Here is a 13873-nt window from a genome sequence, read left to right as displayed (position 1 = left end):
ATAATCTGAGGATTCGTTGGAGTGAATCATGTCAAATGAACGTGATTACTCCCTGCTAACAGAATGCACAGATTGTTAAATACACATGAGGTATCTCAGGGTGAGGAAGGCCATGGGGGGGGGGGGGGGCTTAGCGATGGAACAGGCCACCTGCTTCAGAGCACCCAAGGCCTCCCCTGACCCACTGAGATAACTCATGCTCCATCCTGTGGGGTCCCCACAATTGCTCCCCCCGCATCCTGCCATACTGGGTCACTTACCTTGTCTTTTTTTTATAAAAGTTTTTTATTTTATAAACAAACAAACTGTTCTGCCCCAGCTATGGACCCCAAAGAATGCAGCATACACAAAGTCCGTACAAACCTTAGTTTACTAATTAAGGATTATTAATGAGCTTTCTTAGTAGTTGTTCGAACACAAGTACAGTTTAAACCAGTCTTTTCTGAACAAGGGCTGTTAATTTAATTTCATTAACAGCCGACAAGAATCCAAAGAATAATAACTCAATTCTGAGGCACAGTATTTCAGATAACCGTAATCTTACTGTGGTTGGCAGAATGCCCAGAAGCAATTTACAGGAAAATTGACAAGAGAGAAGCAAGAGCCAATCAAATGTTTCTGGAATCAAGTCGTGAAGGAATATGAATGAAGTTGTTTCCTGCAAATTGCATCAGTCGTCGTTCTTCCTTAAGGGGAGGTGGCCAATTAGCCCCAAGCCTTATACTCGAGGAGACCTCCTCCTGAGGAGCCACTTCTGCCTTTTAACAGCTCTGCGCGCTTGTGCATTGAGAAGAGGCTCCTCCTCTTCTTCCTCTTCACTTATGGGAGCTTCTGGAGGTTCTGAAGGCCCTGGCTGAATCTCCACCTCTGGCACCACATCTTCTCCAGCCTCCTCATTGTTTGACTTGAGTACCAGCTGCACAGGCTGCTAGTGCATCACCACACCAGCCTCCTTGCTGTCAGAATCAGCTACTAGCTGCACAGGCCGCTGATGGGCCACAACACAAACATACAATACATAATCAATCAATCAGTGTATAATCTGAGTACATCTTTTGTGTCTTTTTCCTACTCCTCCACTATTTATCATATCTTAATATTATCATTTCATTTATTATAACATTTCTCCCACATTTCTTGCTTTACTATTAATACATTTATCTATCATCTTTCTCTTCTTTCTTCTTCACTTATTTCATTACAACATTACCCTATATATATCTCTTCTCTAGCCAATGATAAAAGTGACCCCATACCTTAAAATATTTCGATTCTTTTTTTAATTATCAAAGTCAATCTATTTATTTCTGCACAATCCAATATTTTCTTAATTACTTCTCCCTCTGTAGGGATTTTTTCTGCTTTCCATCTTTGTGCAAATACTATCCTCGCTGCAGTTATAACATGTATAATCAAATATGTATTTTCTTTATTAAATTTTTCTGGTAAGATACCCAATAGGAACAGTTCAGGTTTTAAATCCATATGTTGTTGTATCATTTCTTCTAACCATGTTTTAATTTTAATCCAATAATTTCTCGCTTCTGGACACGTCCACCACATATGATAATACGATCCTGGTGTCTGATAGCATTTCCAACATTTAGCTGATTTATATTTAAACATTTTTGCCAATTTTTCAGGTGGCATGTGCCATCTGTAAACTATTTTATATTGATTCTCCTTTTATGCTGTGGACATTGTTAATTTATAATTCCTTTCCCAAAGCTGCTGCCATTTATCTAACTCAATTGAATATCCAAATTTTTTTGCCCAAGTTATCATTGTTTCTTTTACTTGTTCTTCTTCTAATTTAATACTAAGTAGGTGATCACTTACCTTGTGAAGATGTCTCCTCTTCAACCTCTCTGCTGTGCTTTCTTTGCCTCCTTTCAGTCTTGGCGTGAAAAGTATTTGCAAGCCGACAAGACTTTGAGCCAACAAAATCTCATTGCTTCAAGCCTCCCATCAGCTTGCAAATGCTTTTTGCATTGAGACTGGAAGCTTCTAGGGCTGTGATCAGCCCCCAGAAGCTTCCAGTCTCGGCATGAAAAGTATTTTAGGCCTCTGTTCTCTATGAACAGAGCAAAAGGCTTTGCAAATGGAGGGAAGGCCTCTCCGTTTCCAAAGCATTTTGCCATGGAACTGATGCAGAGAGCCAAGGCCTAAAGTACTGTCGTAGTCGAATACTGGAATATTGGTATCATGTCACCCTTAGTCCTTCTTTTCTCTAGACTAGCCAAACCCAAATCCTGCATCCGTTCTTCATATGTTTTAGTCTCCAGGCCTTTAATCATCTTAGTTGCTCTTCTTTACACTTTTTCCAAAATCTCAACATCTTTTTTGTAATCTTTTTGTAATGCAAAACTGGATGCAGTATTCCAGGTGTGGTCTTACTAGGGCTTTATAAAGCTTTATTAATACTTCACATTATTTTGATTCTATGCTTCTGTTTATACAACCAAGGATTGTATTAGCTTTTTTGGCTGCTACTGCACTCAACTGATTCAGATTTAAATGATCGTCCACTAAGACTCCAAGGTCCCTCTCACAGTTACTGTTTTTGAGCCAGGTTTTGCCTAATCTGTCTGTCAGTTTTGGAAGAGTTTTCCTTTTTGCTTCCTAACTGCCACATATTTTAGCTTGGGAAATTGGGAGGGGTTTTTTGTTGGACCAGTAGAAAGTTAGTCATAACAACATTCTGTATTCGAGGACATTTTTGCCTGCATCTGCTGGAGACTGCCTGGAGATTGTATCCAGTTGAATGTGAAGAGCTGATTGGACTATACGATGAACTTGTGGGTGTGGGGCAGGGCTGTGAACTGTTAGCTGGAAAACCTGGAAGCTTTCAGATTCGGGTTTTCCCAGATGTGCCAACATGACATCTCTAATAAATTGGAACTTTGAGGAACCTCAGGCCGGAGTTTTATTTCATTGGGGTTGTTCCTTGGAACCCTGACAATGTATTTGTACCTTTGGTTTTTATGCCCAGGTGTAAAACCTTGCTTTTCTCCACATTAAATTTCATGTTGGTCCATTGTTCAAGTCTGTCAAGATCTTTTTGGATCCTGAATTTGTTTTCTGGGGTGTTGGCTATTCCTAAGACACAATCTTCTGGTACCCCACTGTTTAACTTCTTTCCATGTAGATGTAGTACCATTAAAGGATTACTTGTTGAACACAGTTTGTCCGCCAGTTACAAATCCATCTGGTGGTGATGTTGTCTATCCCACATTTATCTAGCTTACCAAGAAGGTTGTGGTTTGCTTTATAATTTGCCTTGCTGAAATCTACAGCACAGCATTGTGTAGATGAAATCTACATCCACAGCATTTCGCATAGCACTTCAAGTTGGTTGCCCTGAAAAGAATTAGATGATTCTGATGGAGAGATGGAGGTCTGTGTCAGAGTTGCCCCAGCTACTCCCTAGGAAAGAATAACCCTTGACCCCATAGGTTTTAGAGAAAAGGTACTTTTACTAGAGATGCTGAATGCAGCATGGCTAAGGCAAGCTCTGAAGAAAACCCATGTAAAAATCATATATTGAAAGCAATCTCCAATAAACCCCCCTGGGAGAGCAGTCCAATCAGGTCTTGTTCTGATGTTTTGGGAACTTCAGGCGCCAGTGTAAATTCCTTTCCCAGGACTGATGTCCTTGAAGCTCACCAGGTGGCTCAGTTTGGTACCTCTGGTTCCTGTTAATGTCCACACTTCCCAATTTCCCATAGCATTCTTTCACACCTACAGCATACTTTCCTTCCTTCCTCCCCCTTGATTATGGAAGTTGCTAGAGAGCTTCAAAGAAAGTGAAGATGAGCAGCTGACATTCTGCTAATTCAGAGATATCCAGGGGTAATACTCCATAGGAGTTATTAAGATTTTCTGTTGCTAGAACCACTATCACAGCAGCAGCTAAATAAATTGTAAGCTGAATAATTTGGGTTTCCTATTCCACAGTATCCTCCACACACAGGCTGCAAAAGATATCATATAGGAGGGGACAATGTCTGGTCTAAACTTTGCTTTGCTGGTGGTGTGCCCTCATTTTAATCCCACCTGCTCTTGTTCCTCCCTTTTAGGATCAGTCTCCCTGGATTTCCTACAGCAGCATCGCCCTCATCTTCCTCTTCATAACTTTCTATGGAAGTGGTCCATGTGAGTACAGTGAAATCAAATACAGACCTTTCTTCATTGTCTATACACTCTTTATTTGTTTGTTTGTTTGTTTATTTGTTTGTTTTTACAAATATTAGTTTTATATATTGATTTTATTCTAATCTTATCGTATGCTGCCCAGAGATGCTTTTTTGTGAAATGGGTGGCCATATAAATTTGACAAATAAATGTTTAAATCACAACCGGTTTCACATCTAAATCAGAAGTAGAACTCATGGTTTCCCAGTGGTTCTAGTCTGGTACCTCATCATAACCTTTTACTTCAGTCAAGTAAAAATATTTCTCCAACAATTTTTTGGGGAAAAACATCTTATCTGAGGGGGGGGGGGGCAGGGAAAGACCAAATGAAACTGAGGGGATAGGTTCTGGCAAGGTCCTTCTGGGGCACCAGAATGATCAAATACATGGAAGGGGAAACTGAGACTAGGAGGTCCCAACTTCCAAATTGGAGAAGCCATGACACAGAACATTGTATAATAAGGTTGGAAGGGACTTTAGAAGTCTTCTAGTCCAACCCCCTGCCCATAGCAGGAGACTCTATATAATTCTGGACAAATGGCTCTTCATTCTCTTCTTGAAAACCTCCAGTGGTAGAGCACTTACAGCTTCTTCCACCCATTACATTTTGTCCTGCCCTGTGCTTTGGAGAATAGGTTGACTCATTCTTCTCTGTAACAGCCCCTCAAGTGCTGAAAGACTGCTATCATTATCAGCCCTATGTCTTCTCCTTGCTAGACTAGACATACCTCGTTTTCTCAATCAAATGGTTTAGCCTCCAGACCCTTTATCCTTTTTGTTGCTCTTCTCTGCACCCTTTCTAAGGTTTCAACATCTTTGTTTGTATTGTGGTGACCAGAATTGGATGTAGTATTCAAAATGTGGTCTCATAAAACTGTACTATCATTTCACATGATCTCGAAACTATCCCTCTGTTGATTCAGAGAACTGCATTAGCTTTTTTGGGGAGCTGCAGTACACAACTGGCTCACACTTCAGTGGTGCTCTACTAGGACACTTAGATCCATCTCACAGTTGATACTGTTGAGCTGGGTACCACCTATTCTATATCTGTGCAGTTGGTTTTTCTTGCCTATGTGTAGGACTTTACTTTTTGTACCCTGAAATTTACCTTGTTGGATAGGGCTCAATGTTCAAATCTTTCAAGGTCCTTTTGGATCCTGTCTTCCAAAGTATTACCAATCCCCCCCCGCCCCAAGCTTGGTGTCTTCTGCAAATTTGATGAGTTCCTCTTCTATCCTCTCATCTAGAGCATTTATGAAGATATTGAAGAGTACTGGGCCTAAGACTGAACCTTGGGCTACCTGACTGCATGCTTCCCTCCATGTAGATGCAGTTCAGTGGTGAGTTGCCCCTGGTTCGCACCAGTTCTATAGAACCAGTAGTAAAACCGGCTCCGCCCATCGACCCCAATGTCATAAAAACTCTTCTGCACATACGCAGAAGCTTCTGTGCTTGCGCAGAAAAGAGCAAGGGTAGCAGCATTGTTGCTGGTGTTAAATAGTTTTACATCATCAGCAAAGAGAACGCAGTTGCTTATAATATGATCGTCTTTTATGTATATAGTATGAAGAGTGTTGGTCCTAGAACGCTGCCTTGGGGGATACCGCTATTAACAGGTGCAGGATTTGATAGGATTTGATATTTTGACCACTTGTTGTCTGTTTGACAGGAACGTCACTATCCAATTATGTAGGTGTCTGGAGATGCCATAGGATTTTAGTTTTAGAAGTAGTTTCTCATGTACCACTGAATCAAAGGCTTTACAGAAATCTATATAAATTGTGTCTATTGCTTTGCCCTGATCCGAGATTTGTAGTCCATATGTTTTTGCAGTGTAGAAGTTGTAGATTACAGGATAATTTTTTTCTGAAACCAGATTGTTTATTAGATATTAGGTTGTTTGTTTTTAGGTGGAGGGTAATGGATTGGTTAATGATTGATTCCATGACTTTGCAGGTGAGGCAGCATAAAGAGATTGGTCTGTAATTTTCAACTAGGTTGGGGTCTCCCTTTTTGAAGATAGGGATGACCATAGCTAGTGACCATAGGTGTAAGGATCGCCTCTTCTTCTAACTTAAGAAAGTGAGAACTCTTGAAATGTGGTTGTTCAAAAGGATTTCTTTTATTAAGCAGAAGTGATAGCCATCCAGTTAAAGCAAGATCTGAATACCCTTAGGCAAGGCAGTAGGATTAAAGTGGTAGAGACCCCTCCCTTTAAGTCAGAATGCAGATTTTATTTTATTTTATTTATTTATTTATTTATTTATTTATTTATTTATTTATTTATTTATTTATTTATTTATTTATTAAATTTATATCCCGCCCTTCTCCCCGAAGGGACTCAGGGCGGTGAACAGCCGAGAATTAAAATAACATACAATATAAAAGTTAAAATAATTAAAAATACATTAAATTAAACGGCCGCCCCAATTTAAAACCCCTAGCAATACAATTAAAAAACTAACCCATAAAACCTATTCAGGCCAGGCCGGCTTGCTGAAATAAAAACGTCTTCAGGGCCTTACGGAAAGTGCGGAGATCCGGAATCAGCCGTATTCCGGGAGGTAGCTCATTCCAGAGGGTGGGTGCTCCCACAGAGAAGGCTCTCCCCCTGGGGGCTGCCAGCCGACATTGCTTGACCGACGGCACCCTGAGGAGGCCCTCTCTGTGAGAGCGTATTGGCCGGTGGGAGGTTATTGGTAGCAGCAGGCGGTCTCATAAATACCCTGGCCCTAAGCCATGGAGCGCTTTAAAGCTGAGAACCAACATCTTGAAGCGCACCCGGAAGACCACCGGGAGCCAGTGCAGCTTGCACAGGAGAGGTGTTATATGGGAGCGCCATGTCGCTCCCGTGATCACCCGCGCGGCCGCATTCTGGACCAGTTGGAGCCTCCGGGTGCTCCTCAAGGGGAGCCCCATGTAGAGAGTGTTAGCGTAGTCCAGGTGAGAAGTGACGAGAGCATGAGTGACTGTGCATAAGGAATCCCGACTCAGAAAGCGGCGCAACTGGCGTATCAGGCGAACCTGATAAAAAGCCCCCCTGGCCACGGCTGTCATATGCTCTTCTAAAGACAGCTGTGTGTCCATGAGGACGCCCAAGTTGCGAGCCCCCTCTGTGGGTGTCAATAGCCAGCGATGGCGCCAGCTGGCTATATTGGGATGCCGGCATCCACAGCCACTCAGTCTTGGAAGGGTTGAGTCAAAGCCTGTTCCTCCCCATCCAGACCCGCATGGCCTCCAGACACTGGGACATCACTTCAAGGGCATCGTTGGGGTGGTTTGGGGTAGTGATGTACAGCTGAGTGTCATCAGCATACAGATGGCATCGCACCCCAAATCCACAGATGACCTCACCCAGTGGCTTCACATAAATGTTGAACAGGAGTGGCGAGAGGACCGACCCTTGTGGCACCCCACAAACAAGGCCAAGGTCGACCTCTGCCCCCCTGCCAACACAGACTGTGACCGGTCGGAGAGATAGGAGGAGAACCACCGCAACACGGTGCCTCCCACCCCCAATCCCTCCAGCCGGTGCAACATGATACCATGGTTGATGGTATCAAAAGCCGCTGAGAGATCTAATAGGACCAGAACAGAGGAGCAACCCCTGTCCCGAGTCCTCCAGAGATCATCAACCAACACGACCAATGCCGTTTCCGTGCTGTACCCAGGCCTGAAGCCGGACTGGCATGGGTCTAAATAGACGGTTTCATCCAGGTACTGCAGGAGCTGTAGGTTTGTTAGGATATTGGGAATGAAATTTTCTCAGTAAGATTGGAGCCCTAACGTGGTGTTTAGCGACCCATTCATGGTGTGCTGATGGTAAATGTTTCCAAGCAACTAAGTATCAGATTTTCCCTCTGTGGATCCTAGAGTCAAGGATTTCCTTGATTTCAAAGTGTTGTTCACCTTCAATCATGATGGGTACAGGTGGTGTAGATGCAGGTGGTCTGAGGGATGAGATTACTTCTCATTTGAGTAAACTGATATGGAATACTGGGTGGATCTGCCTGAGTGTCTTTGGAAGAAGTAGTTCAACTGCTACTGGATTGATGATTCTAGTGATGGGGAAAGGTCCAATGAACTTTGGCCCTAGTTTTTTCGATGGTTGTAATGATTTCAGGAATTTTGTAGATAAGTATACTCTGTCTCCAATATGAAAAGGTTTGGGTTCCATCCATTTCTTGTCAGCTTGAACTTTGAAAGCTTCTCTAGTTTCATTCATTAGTGGACTTCCGGCGGTGACGTCAGCGTGTTTGGAGCTAGAGAATGGGGCTCCATTCTTGAAACTCCAAGATTCCCATCTAGGAAGCCATTCCAGGCGCTGTTGATCTTGAAGAGATCAATAGATAAAGGAGGAATCTCCAAGGACCTCGGGGGGAAAGCAACCATCCGGAAGGTTCAGGAGAAACCCTCTAATTCCGGAGGGGAAAAAAACAGCCATTTTGGCTGGCCCGAAGCGTTGAAACTGCACAGCAGGAAGGCGAAGATCAAACTGAAAGGATCGTAACTGTATCCAGTTTAAGTTGAAAGCGTATCGAGACAAAAGCGGAGTGAGTAAAGCACAGCAATAAGTGAAGCAGAGACCAGAAAGCAGAGAATTTGAGACCCCAAAAGACGGTGGAACAGCTACTAAAGAAAGTGGCAATGAAAGACGACAAAGGCGGAAGAAGAACTGACAGGTGATGACTTCACGAAAAAGAGAGACTGCTCGGAATGAGAAATTTCAAAGGGATCTATGTGGAGGCAATTGAGACCAGGCTTTAGATTTGAATCCAATAGAGAAGAAAGGTGTTTGGACTGAATAAAGAACCACAGTGAACTAGATAGAAGTATCCAGAGAGAAAAGAACTGGAAGACAGCAAAATGGTGATAGTGAGTGTGAGAGTGACGGAGTGATAGAGGACATTGAAGCCGGGAGGGCAAGTGAAAGTGGTGCAATAGATCGGCAAGCAGAGAAGCGGTGTTTTGAGAAAATAACTGAGAAGTTAATACGAAAACTAATTAATTGATAACAGTGATCGGGCTATATCAAGGTGTTGAAACTTGGACAGTTGGGCTTTTGGTGACTTGGATGCCCCTGGAGAGAGAGACATTAAGACATTAAAGACTACAAATATAAGAATTTGGACATAAAAACTTTACACGTAAGAGTGAAAACAACTACATACTGACTGCAAAATAATTTTATATATATACTTGATTAATCTTTGTAAAACAATATAATACTTTTTGATGATGATGGACTAGATGGATGATTAATTACAAACTAATTAGAATATTGGTGGATAATAGTGGATATTAATTTAAACAATATTTAATATTCTTACTTATATATTCTTACTTATATATTACTTATATATTACTTATATGTGCGGACCTGGCAGGTATTACAGAGACCTGGCTGGGCCAAGGGGGGGGGGGGTCCCCTTCGTAGAGATGTGCCCACCAGGTTTCCACGCGTTCCATCAGCCAAGGGCCCAGGGCAGGGGGGGGGGGTGGCGGTCGTTATAAAGGAAGGTCTTGATCCGAGGGAGGCCACTGTACCTCAGATAGCCGGATGTGAGTCTCTCCTGGTGAAGTGGGGCCATGGGATGCAGGTGGGCCTGCTGATCGCGTACCTGGCTCCCTGCCACATGACAGCGGCCCTGCCCAAGCTTCTCAACGTTATTGCTGGGGTGGCGGTTGATACCCCCAGACTTTTGGTCATGGGGGATTTCAACCTGCCGTCTACCGGTGAGGCGTCTGGGATGGCTCGGGAGTTTATGGCTTCCATGACAGCCATGGACCTGACACAATTAATTCATGGCCCCACTCACGTGGGAGGACACACTCTGAACTTGGTTTTTATCTCTGGTCAGTGGCTGAGTGGTCTGGATATAGGGGATATAGTTATTGAACTCCTGTCATGGTCGGACCATTCTCTCCTGAGGCTAGACCTTTTGACCACTGCACCCCACTGCAGGGAGGCAGAACCGACCAGGTGGTTCCTCCCCAGGTGCCTGATGGATCCTGATAGGTTCCAGAGGGAGCTTGGGCCAGTTCCTGAAACTCTGGCTCACGACTCGGCTGAAGATCTGGTGGCTGCCTGGGATAGGACAGCCGCCGGTGCTCTGGACCGAGTCGTGCCTTTGCGGCCTCTGACCCGACGCCGAACCTGCCCGGCCCCTTGGTTTTCCGAGGAGCTGAGGGAGATGAAGCGCCGGAAAAGACGCCTAGAGAGTGGTTGGAGGGCTAGTTGCTCCGAATCCGACCGAACACTAGTTAGGTCTCATATTAAGACCTATCTAGTGGCGATAAAAGCAGCAAAGCGTAACCACTTTTCTGCTCTTATTGCATCGGCAGATAACCGCCCAGCCGCCTTGTTTAGGGTGACTCGCTCCCTCCTACATCAGGGAGCGCGGGAAGACCCCTTGCAAGGGCAGGCTGAGGATTTTGCACAGTATCTGCAGGATAAAATTGCTCAGATTCAGGAAGGCTTGGACTCTGACTGGGTAGATCCTGGCGGGGTGACTGAGGCTGGTCTTGAGAATGTTACCTGGGATGAGTTCGACCCTGTGACTCCTGAGGACGTGGACAGGATCCTGGGGAGGTTAAACGCAACCACATGTTTATTGGACCCGTGCCCCTCCTGGCTGGTACTGGCCACCCGGGAGGTAACACGAGGCTGGCTCCAGAGGATTATAAATGCTTCTCTGAGAGAGGGTTTCTTGCCTCCCGCCTTGAAAGAGGCGGTGGTGAGTCCCCTCCTCAAGAAGCCTTCTCTGGACCCGGCCGTTTTGGCAAACTACCGTCCGGTCTCCAACCTTCGCTTTGTTGCGAGGGTTGTGGAGAATGTGGTTGCGCGACAGCTCCCACGGTTCCTGGATGAAACCGTCTATCTAGATCCATGCCAGTCCGGCTTCAGGCCTGGGTACAGCACGGAGACGGCATTGGTCGCATTGGTGGATGATCTCTGGAGGGCTCGGGACAGGGGTTGTTCCTCTGTTCTGGTCCTGTTAGACCTCTCAGTGGCTTTTGATACCATCGACCATGGTATCATGCTGCGCCAGCTGGAGGGACTGGGGGTGGGAGGCACCGTGCTGCGGTGGTTCTCCTCCTATCTCTCTGACCGGTCGCAGTCTGTGTTGGCAGGGGGGCAGAGGTCGACCTCAAGGCGCCTTGCTTGCGGGGTGCTGCAAGGGTCGGTGCTCTCGCCACTCCTGTTCAACATTTATGTGAAGCCGCTGGGTGAGATCATCCGTGGTTTTGGGGTGCGATGCCATCTGTACGCTGATGACACTCAGCTGTACATTTCCACCCCAGACCACCCCAATGATGCCCTCGAAGTGATGTCCCAGTGTCTGGAGGCCATGCGGGTCTGGATGGGGAGGAACAGGCTTCGGCTCAACCCTTCCAAGACCGAGTGGCTGTGGATGCCGGTGTCCCGGTATAGCCAGCTGGTGCCATTGCTGGCTATTGGGGGCGAGTCACTGACCCCCACAGAGGGGGCTTGCAACTTGGGCGTCCTCCTGGACACACGGCTGTCTTTAGAAGAGCATATGACGGCCGTGGCCAGGGGGGCTTTTTATCAGGTTCGCCTGATACGCCAGTTGCGCCCTTTTCTGGATCGGGACTCCTTGTGCATAGTCACTCATGCCTTGGTTATGTCACACCTGGACTACTGTAACGCTCTCTACATGGGGCTCCCCCTGAGGAGCACCCGGAGGCTCCAGCTGGTGTAGAATGCGGCCGCGTGGGTGATTATGGGAGCGACGTGGCGCTCCCACGTAACACCTCTCCTGCGCGAGCTGCATTGGCACCCGGTGGTCTTCCGGGTGCGCTTTAAGGTGTTGGTTCTCATCTTTAAAGCGCTCCATGGCTTAGGGCATTTAGGGTATTTGCGAGACCACCTGCTGCTACCGATAACCTCCCACCGGCCAATACGCTCTCACAGAGAGGGCCTCCTCGGGGTGCCATTGGTCAGGCAATGTCGGCTGGCGGCCCCCAGGGGGCGAGCCTTCTCTGTGGGGGCACCCGCCCTGTGGAACGAGCTGCCTCCTGGAATACAATTGATCCCGGACCTCCGGACCTTCCGTAAAGCCCTGAAGACGTTTTTATTTCATCAAGCCAGCCTAGCCTAAATGGTTTTTAATTGGGATTTTAAATTTTATGGATTTGGGGTTTTAAATTGGGTAGCCAGTGATTTAATTCTTTTAATTATCTTAACTTTTGCATTTGTATGTTTTTTAATTTTGGCTGTTCACCGCCCTGAGTCCCTTCTGGGAGAAGGGCGGTATACAAATTAAATAAATAAATAAATAAATAAATAAAATATATTTACACTAGTGATATCTGATTTGATAGATTTGATTTGATAGATTATTATATTGTATTAGTTATATTGAGATTTAATGAAGTGCTAGAACTTTAAGTTTTTCTCCACATCTCCTTCACCTTATCCTCCTTCCTCACCTGAATATATATCTATATATTTAATTATCTATTAGAGTGATAAGTGCTAAGGTCATATATAGAAGCAATATATAAATTAACAAGATTAACTAATATTTAAGAGCCTTGGTAGCACAGTAGACTAATGCACTGTTATTAACATCTGCTGCTTGCAATAATTGCAAGTTCAAATCCCACCAGGCTCAAGGATGACTCAGCCTTCCATCCTTTCAAAGGTAGGTAAAATGAGGACCCAGATTGTGGGGGCAATAAGCTGACTTTGTATAAATATACAAAAGTATGAAGGCTATTGCTTAAAGCATTGTAAGCCGCCCTGAGTCTCCGGAGAAGGGCGGCATATAAATTAAAGCAAAATATTTTTTTTAAAAAAAAATTGAAGATTTATACAATATAGACTCTAGACACTATCACTGACAAAATACTACTATAGACAACGAAACCGAAACATAATAAGAGTAGTTCAGTGCATGAAATTTTGGGAGAACTTACAAAAAATAGTTAAGATGACAAGTAAGTTTGAAAGTTTGAAAGTTTATTAGATTTCTATTCCGCCCTTCTTCCAGAGGATTCAGGGCGGTGTACAGCCATATTAAAACACATAAATTTATAAAATTTAAAACCACTTAAAATCAAGTATATAAATTTGGCCCTTAAATTAAAACATACATACGCCCATTTAAAATTCATATTAGGCCAGTCCGGCTTGCTGAAACAGGAGGGTCTTAAGGGCGTGGTGAAAAGTACGCAGGTTGGGGCTAAGATGAAGCTCTAGGGCAGTGGTTCTCAACCTTCCTAATGCCGCGACCCTTTAATACAGTTCCTCATGTTGTGGTGACCCCCAACCAGGGGTGGGTTCTAAATTTTTTTACTACCGGTTCTGTGGGCGTAGCTTATTTTGTGGGCGTTGCTTGGAGGTCATGTGACTGGGTGGGCGTGGCTAGCTGGTCATGTGACCAGGTGGCCATGGCTCTATGTATAGGGACTACTCAGAGGGCTGAAAAAAGTCATTTCTGACAGGTCCTCGCACTTTTGACTGGTCCTCACACTTATGACCATCCTCACATTTATGCCCGTGCAGCATTCTTGACAACCATGTCACTCATTTCACAACTGCTTCTTTTCACCATGGTGATAAGATAGGGCAAAAAACATAAAATGTGAGGATAGTCGTAAATTCGAGATCTGGTCAAAAGTGCGAGGACCAGTCAAAAATAACTTTTTC

At 44.7% G+C, this 13873-nt stretch overlaps 1 pseudogene; it reads left to right on the top strand.

The window, feature by feature from the left end:
- The window catches only part of LOC139322001 (solute carrier family 2, facilitated glucose transporter member 11-like), a 53928-nt pseudogene that overhangs the window by 17138 nt on the left and 22917 nt on the right, over positions 1 to 13873 (top strand).

This window comes from Pituophis catenifer, unplaced genomic scaffold, assembly GCF_029215685.1.
Source record: "Pituophis catenifer annectens isolate HBS135680 unplaced genomic scaffold, rPitCat1.0.hap2 SCAF_10, whole genome shotgun sequence".
Classification (NCBI taxonomy): domain Eukaryota; kingdom Metazoa; phylum Chordata; class Lepidosauria; order Squamata; family Colubridae; genus Pituophis; species Pituophis catenifer.
The sequence above is the reverse complement of the archived record's forward strand: the minus strand, read 5'-3'. Positions and strand labels throughout refer to the sequence as shown.